Source organism: Halichoeres trimaculatus, unplaced genomic scaffold, assembly GCF_033239565.1.
Source record: "Halichoeres trimaculatus isolate MK-OKI-2021-1 unplaced genomic scaffold, fHalTri1.1 fHalTri1_scaffold_20, whole genome shotgun sequence".
Lineage (NCBI taxonomy): Eukaryota > Metazoa > Chordata > Actinopteri > Labriformes > Labridae > Halichoeres > Halichoeres trimaculatus.
This window is the reverse complement of record NW_027437198.1, coordinates 21,912,127-21,933,443: the sequence shown is the minus strand read 5'-3', so window position 1 is coordinate 21,933,443 and position 21,317 is coordinate 21,912,127. Positions and strand designations below refer to the sequence as shown.

The 21,317-nt window shown below is 42.7% G+C and overlaps 1 protein-coding gene across 3 annotated transcripts in view; it reads right to left on the bottom strand.

Annotated features, from left to right (window-relative positions):
* The window catches only part of pecam1a (platelet and endothelial cell adhesion molecule 1a), a 189,603-nt gene that overhangs the window by 101,971 nt on the left and 66,315 nt on the right, over positions 1–21,317 (bottom strand). The gene's annotated exons all lie outside the window — the stretch shown is intronic.

Sequence of the window (21,317 nt, the reverse complement as noted above, 5' to 3'; positions counted from 1 at the left end):
GTTTGGCTCATTTGTTGGTCATGGACATCAAGCTTTTTGTGGCTTCAGTGATATTTTTACTACTTTTTCTCCAGTGTTTGTCTGGAGATCCTACATGTAACCATGGCTGCATTGTTTACATGTGAAATTAGCTGTTAGCAGTCTGTAGTATGTCTATGCTAACTGGTGCACGGCCGGATGTTTCCCCACAAGGTGAGGAGAAGGAGGTGAGGACGACGTGCTGGTTCTCAGGTGTGAGCTAAGAAGTGACGACATCGACCTGTCCTTCCATCCATCGTTATTGGGAGCGTTATTCTATTTCTGAACAAGCTAGCCATGCTAACCCAGCAACAGAGGGAATAGCAGAAGGCAGAGTAGCATCATGCTATTCACAGACATGGCTAATGGAGCTAACACCAGACACCAACACCACATTGGAAGAGCTTCACCTGCTTTGAGCAGACAGGATCCAGGAGACAGAGACTGAACAGACTGATGAAGAAGCTCAGTCCTGGACCCTGTGGAGGTGGAGGCTGGCTGAACTGGACAATGATGGACAAGCTGTCATCATCTATTTTCTTATGGACTTTTTATGCACTTTCGATACACTTTCTTACTTCTGTTTTCTTGATTGCTGCTGTGACTCCTGAATTCTCCCTTGGGGATGAATAAAGTATTTTCTATTCTATTCTATTCTATTCTATTCTATTCTATTCTATTCTAGCTCTTTTTGAACTGGAAGGTCCCTGTTGTCATTGATGTCTCTTATTTTTATGATTTCTACCACACCATTTTACGATAACTGCTCAGTGACTGATGGACGTGAGCTGGACTCATTTATCTGCATTCAGAGCCTGACTTCATCCATCAAACAGAGACACAGAAGACTCTGACCCACTTCTTTCATCTTGTACAGCAGCAGCGGCGTCTGTTGACCCAGATATGGACACTTTGAGGAAGACTGGAGGCATCTGTCTGTTAGGAACAACGCTCTAAGAGGAGCACAAATGAATGGCTTGTCAACATGTTCGATAGAATCGAGCAGATGGACACTCCATCACTCTGAGGATGCCACCGCAACCAAGTGACTTTGAAACTGACCCACTCTGATGACCTCACAGATTTCAGGGGTTGTTAGAGTCAGGAAGACAGAGAGGGGGAGAGTGTGGAGAATAAATACACGCCAGCTTACAATGTGACCCACTCAGAGAAGTTACTGTGATGATGAGAGACATCAGGATCAGATTTATGTGGAAAGACTTTCTCCAGTCTGGGCTCAGAGTTCAGGTCTCTTCACGGCTGTCCAAACTTATCCCAACATATTTCAGACCTTCAGAGAGGCTAACTGCACTTAGCATGCTACTGTTGATAGATATAAAACTGACTAATACAACTGAACTCCTGTTTTCTCTTTAACGCCGGTAATACACCAGGCGTGTCTTTGCTCTGTCTCCATATGTTGATGTCATGCTCTCATCTAGCTGTGTCTCCAGTCCAGCTCTTATTAGGGTCTTTAGACTGCTAGGGTCACAGAGCGAGGAGTTCCCTGGATTCCCACCTCAGTGATGATCCTCTCCTGGTTCATGTTGGGCTGTAAAACCTCAAATCTGTTGACTCCTGGTTCTGGCTCTACTCTTTATGTCTGTTTATTGTTGTAGTTTGATACTATCTGGCTTGGACACACTTTGTTTTATTCTGAAAGTCACTGAGTGTTTTTTGGTGGTTTTCATGCCCGACTTCCTGTCTCAGTCAATCTCCTTTTTGCAAAACGAAGCTTTGCCGCTTTGGAGGCTTTGGTATCTGCTGCAACCTGCCGGAGCAGGGACGCAGCCAGACTGTAATGAAGTGCATCCAGTATGATGACATTTTCAGTTTATTCTTTTGAGGCTTTTATGTCTTTAATCAGAGAGGAGAGGGCAGGGGATAGAGCAGAAAACAAGGCAAAGAGTGGGAAGTGACTTACAGGAAAGAGGCCACAGGCTGGAGTCGGACCTGAGCCACTCGTGCGAGGGCAAACCTTGTTGTGAGCGACCTAGACCACTAGGCTATCTGCGCTTGGGTGTGATGACATGTTGACTAGAACAGAAATCTACCTGATCTGGTGCCATACAAAGCAGAGTTGGACCAGGGACACGTCTGGTGTATTTGGGTCTTGCGCCTTATGTCTACCCGGCTGTAATATTCACTGCACATTATCTTCTGTGTCGATTTCAGGCTGACTCTGGATCACCAACACCATGAACAAATCTTACAGAGAGTGAAGTGTAGTTGTCTTCAAGTCTTTGATTTTAAGGAATCAAAAGAATATCTGTAAAGCTTCTTTTTGACACCAGTCTGGACCTTCAATTAGATAGAGAGTCTGATGTGTCTGATGTGTCTTTGTTATAAGCAGAACAACACCTCAATCTTGAGTGCGGGTTTGACTGAGAAGTGGCCTTGATGCAACATGTGCACTGCAAAAAAACTGAAATCTTGTCAAGTGTTTTTTTCTTACTTAAAGTAAAAATTGTCTTGTACTTGTACTATACTTGTCTTGTACGATATGAGCCACATTCAACTGGTCAGTCCAGAAAAAAATGTCTTGTTTTAAGTTATTTAAAGAGAAAAATGAGGTCTGAATTACTTGTAACAAGTCAACACAATTCTGCCAATGTAACAAGAAAGATTTGCTCAAAAATTTGCTCAAAATTGAAATAGTGATGTAACTCTTCTATTCTTCCATTGGCAGATTCTTTTTACTCATTAGAAGCAATTCAGATGTCGTTTTAGCCTTTAAATGACTCGAAACAAGACATTTTTCCAGACTTTTCGGGTGAATGTGGCTCATATTAAGTCTAAAAAGACATTTTCTACTGAAAATAAGACAAAAACACTTGATAAGATTTCAGTTTTTGCAGTGTGACAGTAGCTCTGGAGGCTGAGGCAGCTGAAGCTTAAGGACTTTTGGAAAAAATTGACCTTTAACCTAGTCAGTTCCTGTAGATGTGTCTGTTTCAGGCGACTGGAAAGAGAAATCTTTGTCCCTTTCTGGACTTTCACATGTATGTCGATTGATTGATTGATTGATCAACCTCTTAAGCACCTCCATCCTCTGTGCTTAGCAATTAGCCTCTCTTTCACGCACTTTGAAGCTTCAGGAAATCTCACAGGGCTCCGTCCTGAGCTGATGGGGTTAAGTGTTTCCGACACGCTGAGCCACAGATCCTGGAATCAGTGGACGCTGATCCACATCCACCCAGGAGCAGAGATCTCTGCTGTGACCAGCTACAGTAGGTGACTGTGTTAGCTTAGCTGTGTTAGCTTAGCTTCAGTTTCTGCTCTGAGAGGAGCCAGAAGATGAATCTGACTCCAAACAGAACTACTGAAAACCCATCTCTGCAATAAATCTGTGAAAATACAGGACTCAGTGTGCCTGAGTGTTACTTCACAGCACACGATGCAGACTTTCAGTGTGTGAGAGAGACAGAGTGAGCTCTTTAAGGGTAAACACACCGTTTTGATAACATCTTCATACTGTTTGGTGTTGAGAAAGGTCGCTGAACTTCAGGAGTTCAGACATTTACCGTCTTTCAAAAAGCAGAAACATTTTTTTTTCTTTATATCAAACAAAACTAGAAAAGCACTCAGAGAGCACAGACCTCCACCAAGCATATTGTGATTGTCACCAACACTTGCGTCCTACTTTAATGTTATACTTCCTTTCAGCAGACTGTCTACTACAATTTGGTGTTAGTTGCAGGTTTGCATGATAATTTGTTTCCTGACAGTGTTGAAAATTGTGATGATCCAGTACGTATTTCATATTCTAATATTGCCAGGATCTGGATCGTACTTTTGCATCTGTCAGATATTATGGTGACCTTGTCTTGTATTGTTTTGCAAAGCAATTCTACCATTTATGGTGGAGTTATACACATATGGTGAAAACAGCCCTATTTCACAATGATAAAGAATCCTTCAAAGAGGCTGTGAGGAATTAGACAGTGATCTTTAAGAAGTCTCCCTTCTAGATATATGCCTGATCGTAATCCACACTTTAAAATGAGATTATCAGCGCCAATATTGCTGGTTACAGGTTATTCTCAATTGCTACATCTTAGCTTCCAGTTCTGGTTGAGCAAGACCGGATTGATCTACAGCACATCTAGGTTTCTTTGACAACACCACAGCAGCTGACGAAGATTGGTAGGGAGAAGAGATAAAACACAGAGATGAGTAGTGTAGTGATGGTGGACACTGGAGCCTAACAGTCAGACAGAAAAAGGACAGAAAAGCAGAAGAAAGCTTAACAGGAGGTGATACAGGCTAATCAGCCTTTAGCTTGGGCTGTATCACTCTATAACACAGGGGCTAAACCATTTGTGCTAATGTTGATTCCAACCCACAGTCAGCAGTTATTCTGCAGTGGTCTGTTCAAACTTGAGAGTCTATCAATGAAATGAAGAGTGAGGTTACGTTAGCTCTGCTTGGTAGATGACTGGAAGGATGTAGCTAACCAGGATTTACTAGCGTTACACATAACAGACATGTCTTAGAGCACTGGGCTGCCAGCTGCGCTAAATATAAACGGCTACTAAACTACTTACAAACTGAAAGTGTTTACTTGTTGTCATGTTAGCCTACAAATATGTCAGAGCACCTGGCTGCCGATAGCACTACATATAGCCGTCTGCTACAAAGTTTGCTTGATGTCACATTTCAAATCATAGCGCTATGTAACTGTACTGATAAATACCATACCTCGGCGCATTGTATCCAGTAAAAAGTTGTCTTAAACAAATAACGTTTATTTTGATCTGATCTCCATTTAGTCGAAAACAAACATATGTAGATCCTCCTCATAGCATCTTTAAAAAATCCTGGATCCAGATGGTGATCCGGATAACCTCCAAAATCGAATCAGTTCTTCCTTATCCTGTTTTGAAGATTTCCTGAAAATTTCTTCAAGATCCGTCAGTTACTTTTTGAGTTATGTTGTTCACAGACAAAAAATCTCTCCCAAAAACATAACCTCCTTGGCGGGCAGAGGTAATAGGAATTAAGATCTATAGGCTAAATTTTGAACCAAACTTCACTGAATTAAATCTCATCCTACACTAGAGACATGCCTCTACATTATCTCAAAGACCCAAAGAGGAGCTCTTCATGCTAACAGATCATATGTTTAGTACCAGCATGAACTGGACCCCCACAGATGCTCCTGCTCCTCTGTGGTCAGCTGATGGCGCTGACCCCGGCCTCTTTCTCCCATGAGCCCTCTCTTCCTCTCTTTATAGATCTGCCACTGACACCCAGAAAAACCCACAGCTATATATCCCCCTCTCATCTCTCCTCTCCACCATCACCGCCCGTCTCCTTCTCCCCCCGGGCTGCAAATTATCCAGAAACGCCAAAGACTAGCTGAGCGGTAATTTGTGGACTGACGGACCCTCATCTCCTTGACCTTCTCTCCCCCCTCTCTTTCTCTCCTCCTCTCCTCCAGAGACATCAATTCTCCTATTTAATTTTTCCCTCCCTCCCTGAATGTCAGCCCTGTGTTTTTGTTCTTTTCCTCCTCCTCTGTCCCCACTGTGCGGTAATGATTTACACACTGCCTCCACAGTAAGAGAAGAAGAAGCGTCTTAAATAACATACTAAATGTTTTATAAGCAGTGAATGGATTGATAATTCAGAGGGGGAAGGTTGACAGCTGCAGGGCTGAGCAGAAAAAAAGATTTACAGAAGGTTTGTGTGTAACAAGTCTCAGTTTAGCTGTCGAGCTCATGCTGAATTATCCGCCCGCAGGCCGCTGCTCCCAGAAAATCGATGCAGAAGAAGAGCTGCAGAACAAAAACTGGCAGCAGGTTGCCGTCACGTGACTACTGAGTGTGTGTTCCCGTGACAGAGGCGGTAAACGTGTAATTAATATCTGAAACAGACACACAAACACAGGGCTTTTTTCGAGTAGTTGCAGATGATTAAATCTGTGCTAAAAAGAAACGTCGAAAGCTCAGCCCTCACAGCTCAGCAAGAGTTATCTGAGCGAGTTTTCCTGGATGCAGATATCAGGAGGAGTGTGTGTCATGAGGATGAGTCAAGTTGGAAACGCACAGTGGTGGGAGAGACACAGAGAGAGCATTTCAGTGTGACACCCACACCCTCAACACCAAGACCTGCAGTGGGCTCGCCATGGCAGACAGCAGCCATTGATCTGTCTCTCCAGAAACTCAGAAAGGGACGATTGAATAGGCCAACACACACATACACACACACACACACACACACACACACACACAGAGGGATACATAACTAAACCAGAGACCTGCATGCCCACTCTGTGTCAGGTTTTCTTGCCCCAGTTTGAGCCATTTTTAAAGCTCTGGTGTGAAAAGGACAAATCAGATTCACCTAAATGTCACTTTCTGACACACACACACACACACACACACACACATATACACACACACAGCTAGTTAAACCTGCACTAAAATGTCCCAGCCGTGACGAAGAAGAAATCTCGTCATTATCCAAACTTGTTATATTTCCGTTGGAGCTAATGACGCCTCCTGCAGCCCGTCTCAAGTCAGACGAAGGCTCGTTACCGGGACACGATGTCGTCCTGCAACGTCCCCCCCGAGGAAAAAAAGACCCATTTGTATTCAAATGACAGACGTTATGACTGTGGAGCAGGGGAGGACGGAGAGGAGGGCTGTTTGTTTCACACTTCCTGTTTGTTGTTCTGTATCAGTGGGCTGACAAAGGTCTAACAATGGCGTCATTTAGTCTCAACAGCTCAGGTGAGACTGGTTATAACTGAGAAATGAAGACTGAAGTCAGGACCACGGCTCTTTCCTCTGATGGTTTCTGGGTTTTTACTTGAGATTGGACATGATTACGCACTTCATCCATCCTAATCCAGCCTTATTTAGCTGTGTTTCCACCAAGCAGACAGGCTCATGCATTTTGTGGCGTTTCTACTGACATATCCCGGGACAAATTCCCAAATAACCGAGACGAGCCGTCCCACTTTTTGGGACCCTTTCGTTGCGGTGCCAGAATGAACCGATCCGCTCTCGAAAGGTGGAACTGCAACACTGCAGACCGTTGATTGGTCAAAAGAATCGTCACTTACCCCGACAGCGGCTGCTTTTCTCCTGGCGGCACACAGACTTCTCTGAAACAAAGCTTGATTATTCTTTGTATCAAAGAGCTACATGCCAATTACAGAGAGGACGAAGCGCTTCATGTCCTCCATCGTTGCTCTTTGTTTACTGTGTCGCGCTTTTCTTCTTCGTTGAATTTATTAGCGGGGTAAGCATCATGCTATTGTTTGACAACTGCTGCTTTTGGCATCCAGCTTACACGCCGTCTACCACGAGGGCACAGTTTGCTGTGGAAACACAAACGGGATCAGGCTTAACTGTACCAAACAGTGCCAAACCGTACTGAACCAAACCGGACTGCTTGGTGGAAACGCAGCTTTAGTATAGCGCCTTTCAAAACAAAGTTGCAAGGTGCTTCACAATAAAACACAATACAGTTAAGATCACATAAATAAAACATAAAACAATTTTAAAGAAGTGAAAGGTCAATAAAGAGCAAAACAACAAAAGTGGGTTTAAAGAAGAGATTTAAAAGACTATACAGAGTTCGTCTGCCTGAGACCCAGGAGGCATGGAGTTCAGGGGCCCGTATGGCAAAGGCTTTGTCCCCTTTTGTCGCCAGTCTAGACCTTGGTACCAGTAGTAGGGCCCTGCTGGAGGATCTCAGGCAACAGCCAGGCTCATTGGGAGTAAGGAGGTTACAGGTATAAGCGAGAGCCTGGTCATTGAGGGCTTTAAAAACAAGCAGTGAAATCTTAGGGTGTATTCACACCTCGTTCTGATTCAGGGGCAAAAATGACACAATTGTAGTGGTTGTCACTTGGTTCATTTGTGTTCACAAGGCAAAAGGCTGTTGCAGTCCAAAGCTGTAAACAAATGCCACGTGTGATCTTTTTTTTTTTCTCATTGGTCAGAAATCATACCCTATCTTCATTCATTAATTCAGTCATTTATGTTATTACCCGCCACGAAGCATCAACAACATGTGTGGCTAGTTTGTGTTATAGTGTTTATCTGGCTCATGTACCAGTGTGCACAACATGACCAATGTATGTAGTTTTAAGATTCCCAACTGCGTCAAGGCACTTCATTTCTTTACTGCTCCACGTGAGCCTACGACTCATTTTCCTCAGTTCTTTGGTCTTCTCTTCTTCTGCTGCTGTGGTTGATTCTTCAACTTTTTCTTCTTCTTCTTCTACTGTTTTGACAGTAGAGTTGTCAACCAAGCTCACTACAGTGTGAGCCACAGTTATGGGACAATTGTGCCAGTTGCTGGGCTGTCTGTGTTCTCACTGCAAAGCTACAGGGCTCGAACGGAAGTGAGCCAAGACCAGCTATTTTTGACGATCTCAACCCGCAATTGCTGTGTTCATATATGCCCAAGTCTGTCTCTGTGTCAGCCCTGCGATTGGCTGGGGACTAGTCCAGGGTGTACCCCGTCACTCGCCCAATGACAGCTGGGATAGGACATATGCCCAAACAAACTGGGGGTCCATTTGTGAAGAGATAAAAGTTTGGATGACAGCTTTAAGTGTTCACAGGATAGAAAGGAATTTATCTTATTGTTCAGCCTTAATTGCGTAAAACATGATTGGACCACTGTAGTCACCTGTGCATCAAAGGACAGCTGACTGTCATGACCAAACTAAACCTTTAACTCAATCTGTCCGAGAGGTTTCTGCAGATCCAGCTCAGTCGTTTCTAACACGTCTCTTCCTAATTCTGCAGCAGAATTAGGAAGAAGAGAGCTGAGCCAAAACTCCCAAAGCACCGGGTCGATCCATTTGCAGGTTAATTGCTGGAGCATGTTAAGCCTCTGTATTCCACCAGCTGTTATGTAGGCCAGTGATCCTTCCAGCTGGCTGCAGCCGCTCAGCGTCGGCATCTGGTATCTGGGCTGCTGCAAAGGTCACTTTGCTCCCGTCCTCTACCTCACGCCTGCTTCACCGATGCCCAAAACTCCCCCTCTCCCTCTCTGCGACGCGCAAAAACTAACAAGTGAAGAAACTGTAGGGTTCATACTGCAGAAGTTGGAAAATCAGCAACAATCAATGATTCTTGACCTGAACTCTTTGTACCAGGTGTTTTTAGTTTCTTGTTAAATTAATCATTAAATCGTTTGGAATCGTGCTACAACGCTGAAAACTCTCCAGCCAGTTTTATTATTCAGTGATGAGCGTCAGTGCCCCATCATTCTGTCTGTGTTTCATCAGGATGTGTTAGACAAAGAGCAGACCGACACACAAACACAGACGCTGCAGGAATTCAGAAAATGAACAAGAGAGAAAAACAGAAAAGGACTAAGTGAAAAGTTTCTGTGTGAAGTAAACGTTGAAAAACAGGAGGCAGAGTGTGTTTCGGTGGGTACATTAGTGCTCCAGGTGAAAAGAAGAGAGTGAACAGCAAAAAAAAGCCACACAATGAAACAGCCTTCAGGCTCTCTGTAAAAGCAGCACTTATTAAATCTGTATACAGGGTTTCGCAAATGTCCAGCGTGCTTATTTACCGTGAAGGTCGGATTTTTCAGAGGAGAACAAATGAGTGTTTCTGCTTCAAGCTGCAAATCACGGTTGGGTGAAGGCAGGGAGGAGTGACTGATGGAGATGTTTTGGGGGAGAAAGAGTCCAGAAGAAGTTTGAATAATGAAGAGGAGGGGAGAGATGGATCTAAAGATGTTCGGTGGGTCAGGACGAGTTTTCATTCAGGAGACAACGAGAGGAGAATCATTAAAAACCAAACCTGACCTGAAGATCACTCAGCTCTGCTTCGTGACTCCAAACATCCAAACATCAGCGTGAACACTGTATGGATGACTTGAACCGTGGGCAGATTCAATCAAGTCATCAGATGTGCAAACAAAGAGTGCTCTGCTGATGTATGTCGTGTCAAACGCAGCGTTGAATCACCGCCCAAACAATGAGAACTTGTGCAGCCAGTTTGTTGTTCCTACAGCAGTGTGTGTGTGAGTGTGTGTGTGTGTGTGTGTGTGCAGCCAACATTAAAGGTGACGGAGAAGGTGTTTTCTTGACTGCGTCTCTGGGGAGGAACGCTGCACCGCCTACACACATCTGTGCTGATGAGGAGAGCCCTTTACTCATCACAGAGGATGGACACACACTGAAGGAGAAGGAAAGAGTGTGGTGTGTGTGTGGTGTGTGGTATGTGTGTGGGAACGATACTATCTTGCATAAGATTTTCTCTTTTTGTGTTTGTGTACTCCCTCCACCTCTTCTGGGAGAACTTTTTCTCCTCTCTGGATGGAAAGATGAACTCATGAATAAACAGCAGGAGGCTGCATGTGACTTTGAGAACACATGGCTCCAGTGAAGATGAGACTGAACTTTATCAGAGCTGAAGGAAACTCTGGAGCCAGACTGCACTGAGAGATAAGTACTACGCAAAAAAAGCACAAAAAAGCACCAAAGAAAATGCAAAACACAAACATATCAAGTGAAAAACATTTGTTACTGGGTCCTCATCTTTCTTCCCCCCTGTTTGAAAGGGGGTACCTCAGAGCTCTATACTAGGACCACTGCTTTTTTCAGTTAATGTAAACAGTCTCTGTGATAATGTTGTGAATGCTTTTTTTCAAGGTCTTTGCACAATGAGTCTGTTTTTTATGTGCTTTTTGGATCCGAATCTGAAAAAAAAATGCGGGGTTTTTTGTATTATTTGAGAAAAATCGCAGTATGAGAAAAATGGAATCATTAAGCAGTGATCAAGCAATTGATCCAGAGCAGCAGCTTTCAGTATGTTTGAGGTATGCGTGACGTGTACACAAACATGCACAGGTACACTGACACACTGTCACACACACATATACACATCTCTTCTCTCATCATCTAAACACCGCCAAAAATGTGTAGAGAAAATATGCCAGAAAATGTGAAAATGTGATGTTACAAGTAGCCTACAGTGTCTCTGAATAGTCAAACTACCCAGAAAACGAGCTGGGTGGGATGCGAATAAATGCAAAAAAATCTAACCTGTTTTGAAATAAACAATGACGGACAGAAGTTTTGGAGAGTGTGCAAACATGATTGCCATAACATGGAATCAAATCTTTTTTTTTAACGAGCATAAGTTTCGGACAAAAAAAACAGACTCAGTGTGCAAAGGCTTTATTTATAGCTCTTTGCCATCTGTGCTACTAACCTTAGAAACCCTGCAGTCCACTTTCGGTGTTGTACATCAATTAACCCGTCTTCAGCTAGCCACACTAGTCAGAGTTCATCCTTTTTCTTTAAAGGATAAAAAAAAATATCCTCAGTCCTTCTAAAGATTTTACCTCCGCGGGGCTGGAATCAAAAGGGTCATAACTTATAGGTCTTTGGGTTTTTATTATTGATCAGAATTTTTCTTTTCAGCCACACACCAACAACCTGGTCTCTGAACTAAAATTGAAAGTTAGCTACTTTTTTAGAAACAAATCTTGTTTATTTTTTCAGGTAAGGAAACGTCTGGTTTCTGCCGTTTTATTTTTTACATTTGTTGGACTACGGTGATAAGTGTGCATCTAATCAGGGCCTTAAGAAGTTGGATGCTGTTGACTTTACTTTACTTAATACTTTATACTTTGTTCCAGCCCCTTAGGTCCATATAATTGTATTAATAACAAAACAACAGATAATGGATGGAACAAAATTAAAAAAGGAAAAACACAGTTCATATATTGACAGCAATTAAATTACAAAGAGAAATTTATACCAATGTTTCCAGTAACAGGATGTAAACCCTGTGTCGCTCATTTCTATTTCATGGTCTGAATCAACTAATCGACCTATGAATTTGTACGTGTAGTTTCTGAAAACAGCCTAAAATGTGGACACATAGTCATAAATAAACATGTGACTTGCAATCATCTATCGAGGCAATTCAAGAAACATTCTACATTTTTACATTTTCTCTACACATCTGAAATTTACGTGCTAATATATTAGCTTGTGCATGCAAGCTTGTATTGTGTGTTTGTAGGCTGCTGCAGAGTAGGCATCTCAGTATCTCCACAGATCCTTGCACTGGCTGGTCTTCCTGTTTAAGTCCTTCTTGGTCTGTTTCCATCATATCTGTGTGTTTACTGTGACTATAATCAACATTCATTTTGGCCTGCGCTCTCAAAATGTTCTTCAGATGTTGGTCATCAGGGTTAGGACTCAATTAGGCAAAAGTTATTTTAAATATGCTGCTCCAGACTCCTGGAACAACCTGCAGAAAGATCTGAAACTGCCCTCAACTGGTCACCTTGGAGGGGTTTAAATCTATTTTAAAGATTGTGAAAATAACAGCCTGAGCCATTGTTTCTGTTTTTGCAAGTCTTATTTTAAGAACTGGTTTAATTGTGCCACTCTATGCTCTGTTGGTGTACTTTATGTCATTTTTATTGTAATCTGTTTGTGGCGAATGCAAATTCAGTGACTGAAAGCTGCTGTCTGGTCCAGATCACTCCTGTAAAAGATTTTAATCTCAATGAGGCTTTCTACCTGGTTCAATGAAGGATTTTCATTATAAATAACATGATATCAGGTGGATGAGGGTTAAACGCAGAGTACAGTTAAGCTTTAGCATCACTGCATGTTGGTGTTAACAGCCCAATAGATGGACCAGCGTTACTGCACGTGGTATTTAAAGCATAAAGTAACTCTGTGTTGGAAGTAGTCCTCCTTTGGTAATCCAGATCTGTTTCAGGAGCCTCTGAGCAGAGAACTTTCCATCCCTCTTCCTCCACATTTTGGTTCTGATCCTGTTCCAAGGACTGCAGTGAAGCTCCACAGGTTTTATTGATGACATTTAGTCAATTTTTAATGGATCGCCTCGTATCAAATTTTGCTCACCGTGCACATGGCATCATGTTGTATCAGCTCTCTGTGGTTGGTATTGATGAGTTCTCCCTGCAAGGCCACGCTGCTTTTATAACTCTGCGTTGGTAAGATGAGCAGGCGCGTTTGACGGCTAACGAACGTCTGAAAAACACGTGAAGAAGGTCGTCCTGTCCTGTTCGCTCCCTCTCAGAAATGTTTCCCTGATCAGATCAGAGCTGACAGAAACGATCGTCCACACGGGTTCATTTCATGTACATCAGGTTAATGTGATGGTGTTTCATTTAGAAATCCATCAACTGAGTCCCGATGGTACAAAACTCAAGGATTCAACACGGCTTCAGGATTGATTTAAAGCTTTTACTTTAAGACCATATCACAGCCGGCCCTGGAGTAGATTTCAAAACTGCATCTCAGATTCTGAGGAGGGAAATCCTTTCTAAAGTCCTCGCCACAAACTTTAAGGCCATGTATGTGGGAAACCACAGTTAGTTTTGTATGTTTAGGCCTGTCATCCACACCAAACCACAGCTTTATGTTTTTAAGAATAATGTTTTCTGAAAACTACAGCCAAAGTGAAGATTTTTGGAAAACTCAGGTTTCATGTTTATGCGTGTCACCGCTGAATGACAAGGTTCATTCTGATTGGCTGACAGACACTAACAGGTAAAGGTCTGGCACTAGACAGGCACCAATCGACTGGTCGGCCGTTTGATCAGTGCCACTTTCTGTAATTTTGGGGGATCGGTGATCAGCCCATCCTTACATATGAAATGGATCTTATAAACCTCCTGGAAGGTCTGACAGCCAGCCATTGTTGCTTTTTGCTCTGAGACCTAAAACTCAGGACACACAGAAAATTGTGATTGGTGCAACCCTATCTGGCATGCTTTGACCCATTGGCAGGTTTGCCCGGTTATATGTGGGTGAAAATATTTTAAAAAATGGTTGAGGGGGGAATTCATTTTCTAAAATATCATGCAGACAAGGCCTAAGACCAAGAGAGGAACTTCTTCCAGCACTGCAAAAAAACTGAAATCTTATCAAGTGATTTTGTCTTATTTCAAGTAAAAATTGCATTATTATACTTGATTAGGGATGGGTACCGAATAAGATACTTTTATAGGTACCGACCAAGCGGCATCCTCCGGTCTGGGAATATGAGACAATGTGGAAGTGCTAAAATCTGCTGTTTCTCGAGTGTTCGCTTGAAGCTGGCTCCAGAAGTAGCAGAAGTCACAAACACACCAAGGCAAAAAAAGCAATTTTCAAAGCAGAAATTAACCTATTTACAGCCTGGTTCAAAAAACGTCTCCTGTCTGAGTCGCTAATTTTACTACCAGCACACACTGTACACACTGTGATTTTTTTCCAACTCAGCCGTTTGGAGGATATTAAGATCACAAGCTCCCCCAATAAGAGGCACAGCTCAGGGTCACGTGACCAATAGGCGCCCTATGGCTGTTGGCGAAGCCCTTGCCACTACCAATATGGCCACTATAGCCGATGTGCTTCATTTTCCGTTTCAGTAACAGACGGGTGACGTCGGCGAGACTACGTCCATGTTTTCTATAGTCTATGGTACCGGCTGAATTCTGTCAAAAGTACCGGGTACCGATTCATGTTAAACAAAAAGGTATCATGTCGCATCCTTGTGGCTGTGAGAGTGGAAGAGTAGGTCATTTTCCATGCTGGACGTGAACACAGCATTGCAAGGTTATATATTGAGGAATAAATATGTTAAACTGAAAAAATAAACATGTAATTATCAAAAATATTGATATTTTTAACCACGTAAACACAAAAAAAGTACCGAAAATTGGTACCGTTGAGTACTGGTACCTATTGCCAGGTATCGTGCACTGGTACCGTATCATTTCAAATGTGAAAGGTACCCATCCCTATACTTGATATGAGCTATATTCAACTTGTCATTCCAGAGAAATGTCTTGTTTCAAGTTATTTAAAGACAAAAATGAGGTCTGAATTGCTTGTAACAAGTAAAAAATTCTGCAGACAGAACAAGAAACATTTGCCAGAAAATTTGCTCCAAACTAGGTTGATGTAACTTTACTCTTGTTCCATTAGTAGATTATTTTTATTTGTTATAAGCAATACAGACCTCATTTTTGTCTTTAAATAAGTCAAAACAACATTTTTCTGGACTGGTCAGGTGGTTTCTTGTACTCACCCTTGTTTTAAATTCTTGTCTCGTTAGTTCACAGTGTCACTATGCTCTGATTTGTGATCATTTCTGGGTTTTATGAAGTGCAGCTCTCTGTAAGCTCTTTTCTGATGAGTGCTTTATAAATAAACTTTATTCTTGTATTATTCATCATCCTTTGAGCTCTGTGGAGCAGCTGTAGATACACATATATACGGTGTTTCAAGCTGGTCTTTTGTGATAAGGAACTCTGCTCTGAAAACTCCCACCGAGGGAGATAAATGAGAGGTTTAGGTTTGGAAACGTGTGTGTGTTGATGAAGCTGAAGGATTTCCTACTGTACGTCTCCGATAGAGGAGCTGAGGTGAAGGACGGCTGAAGGGCCAGAAAGGAGAAGACTGAGTGTGTGTCAAGCTCAGGTAGGCTGTCAGTGTGCAAGAGGAGACCCCCCATCACCCCACCCCACCCCCTCCTTGTATTGATTTAGCGAAGATCTGGGTTAACAACATGTATCTAGGGTTCTGTGCTTTGTGCCAGAGTCCTCGGCTGTCCCAATCACAGACTTCACTTTCTCTTGTCTGGGTGCAGTTCAGGGGAAACTTTTAGAAGAACAAAACAACCTGAAGAAAACAAGAAGCTAGAGGAGAAAGAGTCAGAATGAAAGATTAAAGAGCGTCTAACTGACATGGTTCCTTCAGCACAGCCACATCTCTCAGAGGGGCTGTTCAGAGGCTGAAACACAAAAGTATTTATGCGTTTCGGCCTCCCATTTACATGGAAACTGCATTTTAGCGGGCCTAAAACAAAAAGTTTTCAAAATGGCCTCCAGAGTGGAATCTTTCTGAAATGCTGAGACCAATTTGCCGTGTAAACAGCAAGCAGGACGACAACAACAGGAACAATGGCAGACTACTGTGTTGTGTTTGTGCTGCATTTTAACAAACTAAGCGCATGTTGCTCCACTTCTGCACTTATCCTGTTTTGTCATCACTTTGTATGTTTCATTTGTTGGTCATGAACATCAGACATTTTGGGTCTTCAGTGATATTTTTACTATTTTTTCTCCTGTGTTTGTCTGGAAACCCTACATGTGACCATGGCTGCATTGTTTGTATGTGAAATCAGCTGTTAGCAGCCTGTGGCATGTCAATGCTAACTGGTGCAGGGCCGGATGTTTCCCCACAAGGTGAAGAGAAAGAGCTAAGAAGTGACTACATCGACCTGTCCTTCTATCCATTGTTATTGGGAATGCAAGATCTATCTCCAATAAGATGGACAAGCTAGCAATGCTAACCCAGCAACAGAGAGAATACCAGAGAGCAGAGTAGCACCATGCTATTCACAGACACGCCTAACAGAGCTAACATCAGACACCAACACCACTTTGGAAGAACTCCACCTGCTGTGAGCAGACAGGATCCAGGGGACATCTTCTTATGGATCAGTACTTATTACTTTTACTGAAGTCATTTTTTTACAAAGGTATTTTACTTCTACTCAAGTAAGGAACTCAGATACTCGGGGCCTGAATGACTCGTCTTTATTTCAGTGATGCAGCGCTGAATTTACTCCTGTTAACACTCGGCCTGTTTTGTTTGGCTTAAGGTGAAAGCTGCAGGCTATCCTTGGCCTAACCTGAGCTCCTCTTTAATGAGCTACCAATGTTTTAAAGTCACTCTGCCCATGTTATCAGGAACACGCTGGATTGGACAGTCTGACATAGACTCTGTCCGATAAAAGACTGACCTTTAGCCACAGAGGAAAGAAAAAGACAGCCTGGCTCCTCTGTCGCTCTGAGCTGTGAACCTGGGATCAATCAGCGGCAGTATTCACAGTGTTAATGATGAAACACTGCTTCAAAGACTGTCGCTCTCCTTCAGGTGCCTTTTACCAGCAAACAGCTTTAAGTGGAGCTTTTAAGCCCCGTCCGTTTGAGAGAAAAGCAGAAACAGAGTGAAGTCTTCCATGATGGATTTGAGCCGTGCCTCGGTCAGATAAACAAAGCAGCAGGAACAGGAGACAGATCGATGAGTGGAGAGAGTTCAGGAGTTAGCAGGGACACGGAGAGTCAGGCTGGGTCAGAGCTGAGGGACTACAGGACGTCTCTTCAACTTCCTGTTTACATCTTCAAACTGTTGAATCCATCCTGAGCATTCACCTCAAACATTACTATATGAAAAGAGTTGTTTCTGCCTCTGTAGCTGAACTAAAGAGTGTTTTTTAGGAAACATTAAAAGCATTACAGAAAACCAGAGAGGCAGGGAATGATGCAGAACGTGTCTCATGTCTCAGGTCATGAGATGAAAGCCGGCCTCAGCAGCTGTTTTCAGACTCATATCAGAGAGCGGCTTTGTGCTCAGAGCCGGTTTCCTTCCACAGCACCGTGTGGGAGGGTCGTGACCACTCAGCCAGAGCTACTTCTCCCATCAGACATCAGACACACACAGCAGGCCGTGCTCTGTGACCAGGCCGCCTTAAATAGCACACACTGATGCCGGCTCACACAGGCCGGCGGTGAGTCACTTCAGCACGGAGCTGGGAGGAGAAACGACTGAGCTGGAGGTTCAGATTCTCTCTGCGGTGTCTCTCATGTTTGTCTACCTCTCGGGCTGTATGACGCTCAGAAAGCACCACGCACCAAAGACCAATCTGTGGCTAACGTGACGTGCTAAAACAAGGTAAATAAACTCGGCAGAGGCTCTGCCTGCAGCGTGACTCAAACGTCAGAGCTAAAACAAACCACATGAAGGTTTTGAGACACTTTGGAAAAGCCAAAGTTCATTCAGAAAACAGGGAGATCAGCGTAGAATCCTCACTAAAAACGTACATGCACCAAAAACCCTGAAGTGGCACACCCACGCAATGTTTCCTTTATAAATCAGGATCCACTTGGAGAAGTGTGTGTGTGGAGAAGCTGGTAATCGCGCCCCTTGCACGCCAATAAACAACCATAAATGTCAATGCAAAGCACCTCGTGGATACAATGCATAAAGAGTGTGGGCAGATCAAAGGATCGCATGAAAACTGGAAGTTTAGACGAGGAAACAAAATCTTCTGACCTAGAAACAGAGGAGTTTGTGAATGACGTGAGGGATCAAATGGACACAGTTGTAGTTTACTGCAGCAGAGATCACAAACTTCACAACAATCAGAGACTGTCTCCACGTCACTGCTGCATTCATCCTGTCCTATGGGTCATTCTGCATTACGCACGAGGATATCTGCCACATTAACATCCTTATTGGACCCACACTGACTTCTTCACATTTTTTGGAGAGGACACATCAGTATATTACTATAAATCAAAGTTTTTTGTTTTTTGTTTTTTGACAAACTTTATGATTTTTATAGTATAATACATGTCCTATCCCTCACCCACAGTAACACTGAGGAAACCACTAAATATCAAAGGAGATAATTAATAAATATGACAAAACCAAAACAGCAACAATAATAAAATAGAAAGTAAAATAAGATAAAATAAAATAAATAAGATAAAATAGAATAAGGTAAAATAAAAATAAAATAAAATAAAATAAAATAAATAAATAAATAAATAAATAAATAAATACATTAATTAATTTGTTAATTAATTAATTAAATTAAATTGAAAATTAAAAATGAATAAGTAAAAATATCACAATACACAAATGAAGTACAGTAGGATAAGTCAATAAGCCATTAGAGTCTAAAGTAACACACTCTATCACCTGGTCACAAGCAGATACCTAAGAACACAAAAGAGGGGTTCAGCGATACATGAACCCTCAGGTATAAAATTTAACAATGTTTACAGCTTTGGTGTTAAAGGTCACTCGTCTGTAAAATGATCTCAACATGATTTAAAAACAGCTGCAATATCTGTAAGAACTTGTCCCCTGACCCCCTGACAGTACACTTTATCTTCTCCAGTTAATTATTAATCAAAGGTTTGATCGACAAACCGAAACACTGAATTGTTGGGAAACTGTCTGCTCTGTGACGAGTTATGAGGATAAACCGGCCTAATGATCATGTCAGAGATGACTTAATCTCCAAACATGAATTATTCACCGAATAAATACGTGCAGCTGATGAAGATGTGCTGAGTATGGAGGAGGTGAGTAGTGTCTCTTTGCGTCTTTGTGGCGTCTTTATTAAACCTAAAAAAACAGACTTGATGATAAAAACTCGTGTTTTAAGGTATGAATGAAAACTGGTGGATATGTGGCGGGCTTTTATTTTGTTTTTGTATTTCTTATCTTTATTTTATTTGTTTATTTTTAATTTTATATATTGTCACATTTAAAGTGACTTATTGGAAACAGCTCATTATATGTGTGATTATAACCTAAAATAATCTGACGATGATGAGGTGGATCCGTCAGTAAAGTTTGGTATTTAGTGAAATAAAATGTGGGACAGACAGCCCAGCTCGGTTCTTCTTGGCACGGCGTTTCCACTGGAAAATCCTGGGACAGACCCCGGGAGCAACATACCAATCACAAAGAAGACGAACTGCTGGATGTTTCCTATCATTGCTCTTTGTTTACTGTGTTGTGTTTTTCCTTTTCATTGGATTTATTAGCAGGGTACACAGGGTACGGGTATGTCACACTATTATGTTACTGATGCGGCTGTCGGCATCCAGCTTACACACTGCCTACCACAAGGGGGCAGTGTTGGCTGTGGAAACGCAAACAGGACTAAGTTTAACCGAGCCAACATGTACCAAACTAGTGATGGGAAACTCGATTCTTTTTACTGAATCCAGTTTAAATGAGTCACTCACCAAAGTGAATCGGGTTTTTGAGTCATTTGAGTCACTCGAGTCAGTTAGCATCGAAAGGAGAATAAAATGCGAGATGACAGCGATATGGTGAGACATTGCAAGTTGGAAAAGTTTGCAAACTCAAGTGTCTGCGCCAGCAGGAGGTGAGTGAGATTATTTGCTGAGTCGAGCCGTGCAACGTATTAAGCTGTTGAGTGATTCGTAACTCACGGGGAGGAAGGGGGTGCGTGAGTGACCTGTATGTGCTTTGAGTCATTCTGTGAGTGAGTAAGTGTGACCTGTATGTGCTAAGAGTCGAGCCATGCTACGTACGTTCGAGCTGGCGAGTGACTCGTATGTGCTTTGAGTCATACTGTGAGTGAGTTAGTGATTCGTATGTACTGTGGGTGAGTTAATGACCTGTATACTGTGTGAGCCATTCTACGTACCAGCCATTCTCCCATGGCTACCGTGAGCTTTGTACTTAGTCAGTAAATGGATCATTTGGGGCGAAGAATCATGATTCTTGAGTCAGTAAAGTGATTCTCGGGTGTTGAACTATTTGTTCATGATTCACACACTATACCAAACCGTATTGAGATAAAACTATGTCGCCCGTTTTCCTGGTCTCCAAAATGTCTGTACGCCTGGGTCAGAGTTTGCTAAGCACATTTTACCACTTTGTTTTATAGTTTAAAACACTTTGCGTGGGAAAGGGCAGTTTCAGGCTTTGTTTTGTGCATATGCAGCGTTTATAAATGAGGCCCCAGATCTGATCTCAGTGAATCTCGTGTTTTCCTTTGATTAAGTATTTCATTCAGCCCGACCAGATTCTGCAGATCTACCTCGTTGGTTTCTGTCTTTGAACTTTAACATTTACCTTTGAGAGCTCCAGGTGATGTAGAGTTTCGTTTCTGTTCAGTTTTGTTCTAAAAGCAAAGTCATTAAGCGAGGTGTCGTCTCTGGAGTGTCCAAATAAATTATGCTAATTAGTGCTGCATACTGCAAAACACCTGATGAGAAGTTCATTTTACTGCAGCGCTTCTCCTTGACCATCCACACTTCCATCAGTCACACACACACCCAGCTACTGTACGTACTGTACAACCTCACACACTCTCACACTCTGCTGGGTTTGTTCGCCCCTTTGACAATATTGAACCTTCAGTAAGTTGAGAGACTGGTCAGTTTGACTTTGCAAAAATGTGCAGTATTGCAGTTTGAGTCTCGGGTGGGGGGCTGGCTTTGATCGATGCTCGGAGGCTTAGCAGAGGCAGAGTGGAGCTGGCACCTGTGAGGCACGCGGAGCTGGAATTGACAGCTGCAGAGCTGTGAGGTGTGTCTCCAGCACCGGCAGGAAGCTGAGCCTGGAGACCTCCTTTATTCCCACATAATGTTGAAATAGTGGAGCGCCACAGACAGCCTGTCTTGAACTCAGCCACTGTGATGTTAATGGACTGTAGCAGGGCAAAATAAAAGTATACGGAGCAGAGCGGTGTGCTGAATTAGCCTCTCTGAAGCCAGGA